Consider the following 8741-nt stretch of genomic DNA (forward strand, 5'->3'; position numbering starts at 1 on the left):
TCACCTACCCTGATCGTCATTCCTGGAAAGGGACCTTCCTTACTAGGCAGGGATTGGTTGAGCATAATTCAACTGAAGTGGAAAAGCATTCATCAACTCCGGGCAGTCAACGTTTCTCCTACCGCAGCATACACACTCAAAAATGTGCTGGATACGTACCCGGATGTCTTCAAGGATGAGCTTGGAACCTTGAAAGGACATACGGCTAAACTCAGTGTTGACCGGGATGCCAATCCTATATCTTGCAGAGCTCGCCCAGTCCCTTTCGCCCTGCGGGAGCGGATTGACAAGGAACTGGATCATCTTGAAAATCTTGGGATCATCGAGCAAATTCAGTACGCCGAATGGGCGGCGCCCATCATTCCGGTCATAAAATCGGACCAGTCCATCCGCTAATGTGGAGATTATAAAATGACCGTGAACAAGTGTTCTTCATTGGATAAATATCCAATCCCAAGGACCGAAGACCTCTACGCTCGTCTCACGGGAGGCAAGACTTTTACTAAACTCGATCTCAAATCCGCCTATCTAGAGCTCCGCTTGGACGAGAATTTGAAACAGTATCTTACCATCAACACGCATCGTGGGTTGTACAGGTACAACCGACTCAGTTTTGGAGTGAAATCTGCACCTGGCATTTATCAACGTGTCATGGACAGTTTGTTTGCCGCCAAACGTAACGTCGTTTGTTACCAGGATGATATTCTGGTTACTTGTCGTATGGATGCTGAACATCTGCAAAACCTGGATAGAGTTCTGAAGAAGATTTCGGACTCTGGCCTACGTTTGCGTCGAGGCAAGTGCAAGTTTATGGTGCCATCGGTCACGTACCTGGGTCATATGATTGATGCCGAGGGTCTACACCCGACAGATTAGAAATTCCGAGCTATCAAGGGTGCTCCTGCTCGACGAGGCGTAACCAAATTGAAGTCATACCTCGGATTGCTTCAGTTCTATGGTCGTTACATCCCGAATGTGACCGACGTTTTGGGCCCCCTTTATCGTCTTTTGAGGAAAGGAGTCTCCTGGAGCCAGGGGTCCACTGAACAATCAGCATTCCAGACCTCCAAGAATCTGCTCAAATCGTCCAATGTTCTCGTTCATTTTGATCAAGAGAAGGATCTTGTGCTGACTTGCGATGCCTGTCGGTATGGAGTTGGGAGTGTATTATCACACGTGATGCCTGATGGTACGGAAAGACCTGTCACATTTGCTTCCAGAACGTTGTCCCCGGCAGAGAAGAACTATTCCCAACTTGACAAGAAAGGATTGGGAATCGTTTTCGGAGTCAGCAAATTTTGCCAGTACCTTCTTGGACATCATTTCATGATTCGCACTGATCACAAGCCGCTGATCAGTCTGTTTGGTCCAACTAAGGCGACGTCTGACACACTACCGCCCAGGATCATCCGATGGTCCCTGTTTCTCGCTGCTTATGACTACACCATATGTTATAAGCCCGGTTCATCTATCACAAATGCAGATGCCATGAGTCGGTTACCCCTTCCAGAATCTGTTGATGATTCGCCTACACCAGGATCCATTATCGCACTGATGGATCATCTGGAAGATTGTGCTGTCGACGCCGGCCAGATCCGCACCCATACTCGACGAGACCCCGTTCTGTCCAGAACTGTCCAGGCTGTACAGCTTGGATGGCATTTGCTACCTGAGGGTGACCCAGCTTTTGCAACTTTTAAAGCACGTAAAAACAAACTCAGCATGGAAAATGGTTGCCTACTCTGGGGATGTCGTGTCGTGATCCCGGAAAATCCGCGTTCCAGGGTCATGGATGAAATCCATGACTGTCACCCCGGGATTGTGAAGATTAAGTCACTCGCTAGAAACTATGTGTGGTGGCCGAATCCTAATGCTGATATCGAACATCATGTTCGACATTGTTACCCCTGCCAGAGCACCTGGAACACACCTGGGAAAGCGCCACTGTATCCCTGGGAATGGCCCAGTGAACCGTGGCATCGTCTTCATCTCGATTATGCCGGACCTATTAACGGCAGCATGATTCTAATCATCACGGACGCGCACACAAAATGGATTGATGCCTATGTGTATGTATTTTCATTATTTTCATAATCGTTTGCACACATATTTTCACATGTTTTTGAAATGTGGCTTTTGGAATGTCAATTTTGGAAATCTAGCATGTATTGCTCTTGGTAATTTTTGACTTAAAGGGGAGGATGTCATGTATGAAGGTGCAAATATTCCTCGTTTTATCCGGACAGCGTGACAGCGGGTTTATTTCCGTTTCCGGGAGTTACGGCTCAGCTCGGATGGCGCTGAGGTGAATCGGGCCTGGATCTGCAGAGTAAATAAACGTGTGCAACAATCGATCGTAGTCTGTCGAGATACCTTACAGTTTTTGCACACGTGGAATGAATACGTGAACCTTTGAATGAATGAATGATCGTTTTAAGGCCATTTTCCCCGCTAGAGCAGGGGTTAGCCTTGCGGGCCCCATGACAATCATGTTTCCCTGTTTGAGGCAATGTTTTTATGGCCAGATGCCCTTCCTGACGCCAACCCCTAGTTGCCTCTCACGATGCGCAAGGATACGGTGTACCTATTCTAAACCGGGGTACACACCGGGATCATTCATCCCAGCAAGCTGGTACTCAAATTTGCCGACCTCGGAAGGATGACAGGCTGAGTCAACCCCCCTGGTGTTAATTTAGCGATCGACCGGGATTCGAACCCAGGATCCTAGGATCCCAAGCCGGCACCCTAACCGCTAAGCCAACACCAGGCTACTGCTATACGTGAACCTTTACTTCCGGATAATAATGTTGAATGAAATATGAAAGAAGAAATACATGTCGGCATCATTGTTGACGTTTTTGTGACGACTGTCGTCAAACGGAAAAGTAATATATCTTAACGGGAAAGAACAAGCGAATTTTTTATATATGTAGACATTTTGCCGTCTGTGTCATGTTGGGCGGTATTTTCCCGTGTGTCCATTTTTTTTTTTTCAATTATTGCCGAAACCGAGTCTAAAACCATCGATAAAAATGAAATAAGATGGTGAATTTGAGATAAAATCGTGAGGGTGACTCAATGAATGGGCTTTATTTTACAGGCCTTCGAAAATGCATTTTGTTCTATAAACGGAAACTTTCATCGGATTTTCTTCCCGTTTTTTTTCAACAGAGTATAAAACTATGTTAGTGACTGTGAAAAATGAAATCATATATCGAAATCTAGTTGAAATAAAACTGTGAAAGAGAGCAAGACACTGCGGGCCTAACAAAAGGGCCTCAAAGCTATGCGAGTTAATAAAATGGTGGATATTTGTTTGTGAAGCCTCTCCCAGAATTGGTGGAGCTACTAGTCTAGTTGGTAGCGGGGGTTAGCGTGCACCCTTGGAAATCAATTTCTAATGGGCGTTTTTATATTGGGAAAAATGCGTAGAAAACGATTTGCTATGTTAAAAAGTTTTCCGGATGTCCCACGTGCCATTTTTCTGCAAATTAAGCCGCCATTATGGATAAATCTGTTATTCACCATATCTCCATCAATATTACAGATAACTGAAAAAACAAGGTGTCTAGACCCATATTTTGAGGGTAAAAGATCATTATAAGACCAGTCTTGAAGTGACCACATGTGTCCTTGGCATGTAAAATATGCAAATTAGTGCTGCCATTACTGAAAAATCTATTTTTTACCATATCGCTGCCATTATTACAGATAACTGAACAAATAAGGTGTCTAGACCTATGTTTTGAGGGTCAAAGATCATTATTAGAGCAGTCTTGACCACATGTGTCCTTGGCATGTTAACATGGAAACTAAGAGTGCCAGAATTATCGAAAATTTGAATTGACGCTCTATCTCGACCGAAATTTCAGTGTTCTCCACTATCACATGCTTCACTCATCATCGCTTTCATCAAAACTGTCAAAGTCAAATTCGTCCTCTTCTCCCTCCTCCTCATCATCATCCTCTTCCTCTTCATGATCAATAGTGTCCAGGAGATCAACCAGCGACGTTGGTAGCACCGGGCCACATGACCACAACGGTTCCAACACTCCTTCGTCAGTCCTCATCCATCCCTGCCCCTGATCGTAGGGTTTATGCTTTTCCAAAATGGGTACGTCAGCTCGTTTGTACAAGCAGACGCAGTGATTCACACGCTGGACATGCGGCTTCAAAGCGGACTGGCAGGGAGGAAGGTGAGCCAGGTCGACCTTAGACTTAGAAGTGAGTTTCTCGTTCTCGCCTACCATCTTGCGGAGCAGCTTGGCTCGGACAACATCCACTGAAGAATCACGACTTTCGCCGTACATCAGGCAGGTGAATTGTGCCAACTGCTTTAGTACCAGAGGGTTTACGATCCAGTTATTCCGAGTTGCCGGAACGCCTTATGAAACCTGGGGTTCTTCTCTAGCTTTTTCAGGGGCCCCACCTTCCCTTTCCCTTTGAAGGCACTGGTGCAGTCCTCTCTGATGAACACATAGTACCCAAGACCTTTGATCTCTACTTTCTCACAGAAAATGCACTCTGGTGAGAAGACGGATCCATTGGAATGTTTATGGGGGGGCGGGGGGGGGCGGGGGGGGGGGAGAATGCAATAGCAAAGTTGATGCTTCTGGTTCGATCTCATCTCCCAGAAGATTCAGGTTGCCAGTAAAACGCTGATAACACTGACGGTGATACCCAGTACTTTCCAGGTCATCGGGGAGAGTTGCGGGGATCTCGTCGCACACTGATTGCATACGATAGGGGGACTCATGTGACTGGCGGAGACGTCGGTCCCGGATCCTATGAAGGTGCTGTAGTTTTTCACTTGCAGTTCCTTTGATTTTACTCAGGGTTGTAAAAGGGCCATGATCAGACATGGATAGCACATGAAGCATGCATGTTGGTGGAGAGGGTGTTTTGCGGGTGCTTTGGGGGACTGCAGGATCAGCACTCCCGTCACGTTTTCGTTTGGGCATGATGGCTTATGTCCACTTCCACCACAACTGTTACTCTGGAAAGAGAAAGAGTAGGCCTAGTCACCAATAATAAGACGACCATAATAATAAACATTTTAAAACAACACTTTGTGAAATTACATGCATTTCCATCAATAACCCTCAAACACCCTATGTGTTTGATGGCGGCACTAATTTGCATATTTTACATGCCAAGGACACGTGTGGTCACTTCAAGACTGGTCTTATAATGATCTTTGACCCTCGAAATATGGGTCTAGACACCTTGTTTTTTCAGTTATCTGTAATATTGGCGGAGATATGGTGAATAACAGATTTATCCATAATGGCGGCTTAATTTGCATAAAAATGGCACGTGGGACATGCTGACAACGTTTTAACATAGTAAATCGTTTCCTACACATTTTTCCAATGTAAAAATGTCCTTTAGAAATCGATTTCCAGGGGTGCACGCTAACCCACTCTACCAACCCTACTATAATCTCTCTAAACGGAGTAAGCCACACCCCCGGACAGACAGACAGAATAACCTAGGCTATTATAATATAGATGAGCTACGTTTCAATTTTTTCCATTGAGTGGTTTGGGAGATATAGAGGTGTAAAGTTTTTCCAAGATGGCGTCCATACCACGTGACCTATGACGTCATAATTAGGAATAAAAAAAATTCTGCAGGCGGAGGCGCTTCTATGGTAAAATTTTGTATCAATCCGACCAACGGTTGCCGAGAACATGAATTTTTAAAATGCAGACACGGCACATGACACATGTACGGCACACGTACTCACCTGAACGCTTAACCCCACTTTTTGCTTCGTGAATGCAGGGTAATAAACAAAAATATAAGATGGAATATCAATAGATATACACCGACAACTGGGAAAACGATAAAAGAGCAGGAAGCTATGAAAAAAATAGTTGGACAGATTGGGAGTAGACATAGAAGGCTCTTTGGAATGGCTAAGAATAGGTCAGCTCAACTGGGATGGAGAACGAATCATTATAAATCCCCAAGACCAAGGACACTACACCAATGGATTTAAGAAAATGGTGGGACTGAGTCAAGCAAACAAGTGTAGGTTCTGCAAGGTAAAAATAGAAAGTATGAGCTATCTCCTATTTGGATGTAAAAAAAACTCATGTCAGAACAGCTGTACTCCCAAAGGCACAACAAGGTATGTTGACTAATCCACTGGCACATCTGCTAAAGTCTCAATATTCCAGTTCCAGAAAACTCGTGGAAACATGAACCAAAGGCAATCACTGAAAACAAGGAAGTAATGCTCATGTAAGACCTAATGATCCCATCAAGCGTGAACACAGAAAACAAAGAATTGCGACCGGATATAGATAGTACTTAGGTACAAAAAGGAAAAGAAAGCATTGCTAAATGAGGTGTCAGTCCCTAGTGATTTGGTCTAAATAATGCAGAAATCAAGAAAATTACCAAATACCAAAACCTCAAGAATGAATTGAAAAGATCCTGGAAGCTGAACAGCACGGAAATTGTACCAGTGATTATTGGAGCAACTGGAATGATGATAAATAACCTCACAGAGATCTTACAAACCACCCCCAGGAATATTAGGACAAACAAACTGCAGTTGGAAGCTGTCCAAGGCTCAGTGACGATCCTGAAAAGAGCCCTCGGAACAAAACTTTGAGAATAAGAAAACTTCACAAACTGGTCCATGAGTCATGATCCTAACTGAAATGGAGGTGGATACTTTGAGACCTGGAAAGGCTCTGTTCCACCTTCTGAAACCAGCATTTGGAGATTTTTTTTTTTTTTTGGATACAAGATCGAGCGAGGCTCATGTAAGAGATAACAGTAATCACAAAAAAAAAACGGACACATAAAACATACAATAAAGGGAGCGGGAGACAAGATTGGGAGAGAGAGGGAAGCACACAAGTACAACAGCAGAGAACAGGGACAACGGAAGATCTGTGGGAGGGAGAGGGCTTGGAGGGAGGAGGCATGGGAAGGTGGGGGGAAGGGGAGGGTGGGAGAAGTATAAAACACATGGACACTGCCAAGACTTCCAGGAAAGAAAGAAGTTGGGATTTCAAAAACAAGTGGATCTGGGGTGAATTAATGGGTGTAGAAGAGATCGAGGTTTTGGATGGGGGAAGATAAGAGATGACATGGTAAAGATACCAACCAACGAGACACACACACACACACACACACACACACACACACACACACACACACACACACACACACACACACACACACCTAAGGCCTTACATGATTATGTTCTGCTGGCTCTGTTGAAGAAAAACTCTGCTCACACCTCGGTCCAAAATTGCTCACCTGTGGCACGTCGTCAATGGTGAGGTAATTGGTGACATCATCCACCCTATATTACACACTTCCTGCTCCCCATCTTTCTTTTGCTCCGAATAAGGGTAAATCCTGAAACTACAGCACCTTGTAATCCTTCAGGGCAGATAACTAACCATTTTGTGCTTTTGCTTCCGTTGATTGCACTTATGCGTTGGTTGCACTTGTTCGCAACGGTTGTTGGCTTCAAAGTCCTTCATTCTTGAGTTCACTTGGTAGCAACAACGATTGCAATCATAATAGCACACCAGACTTGCATGGTATACACCAGGAGATCGGTGTATCTCCGGACAATACCCGCCAACAGACAGTGGTGATAGAATCCCAAAAATCCCCCAATACCCCACAAGTCTCCCTGGCTATTGTTGTCCAATTGTCAGCGGTAACTGTGTACACATCAAGACTTGTGGGTGTTTCTTACATCAATAGGTCTTTGATGGATGGTAGCATAGGTGAGAGTCATGGGTGCCCGTTTATGTGATAAAGTGCTTGCATTAATTGTTGGGGTAATTTTGCATTTCTCTCAAATCTTTCATCAAACCATTTGTTCTTTGGTATTTGCAAAAAAAAAACCCATACCGATTTTCATACCTACGCCCATAAAGTCGCTGGGGGCATTATGTTTTCGGGTTGTCCGTCCGTCCGTCCGTTCGTTCGTACGGGCTAAACCTCGTTTTTCTCAGCAACCATGTATGTCCGATTAAGACGAAACTTTCAGGGTAGGAGTGACATCCATTCAGAATGTTTTTATGACAATTGTGACGTCATAGGTCACGTGGTATGGCAGCCATCTTGGACTAAAAGCAAATAATTTAAAAATAATTTCTCAGAAACCGCTGAATGGAGAAATTTAAAACTTGCCACATTGTCAAGTACTCCCAATGGGGAACAAAAGCATGATAATTATGACATCGTAGATGAAGTGGTATACCAGCCAAAAATGCTTTAATCGAATTTCTTATCCTAAAAATCTGAAATTACATGCACATGATCTATGACCCATTTGTATTGAAATATTAAATTTATGACATCATAGGTCACATGGTTTGGCAGCCATTTTGGTTTGAAGGAAAATATTAAATAATTATATCTCTGAAACCGCTCACCCTATCGATGCGAACTTTTACAAATATAATCCAACAGCACTGTTGCATACAGTTTGAAAATGATGATGTCATTGGTCACGTCGTTTGGCAGCCATCTTGGATAGAAAAACGAAACTTATCCGATCAACACGAAACTTCACAAACGTGATCCACCACCCATACATATGCAGAGTGATGGCATCTACCCGTTGTGGGACTATGCAGACGCATATTGGCGACACAGTCGCATTGTTCTAGTTATGTTTGTGTTACAAATTAAAGCTATTTCATCTGGTTACTTTATATATTCAAAGATTCATTTTATTTAATATGCAGACTTTGGTT

This window comes from Myxine glutinosa, chromosome 4 (assembly GCF_964187855.1).
Source record: "Myxine glutinosa chromosome 4, kmMyxGlut1.1, whole genome shotgun sequence".
NCBI classification, from domain to species: domain Eukaryota; kingdom Metazoa; phylum Chordata; class Myxini; order Myxiniformes; family Myxinidae; genus Myxine; species Myxine glutinosa.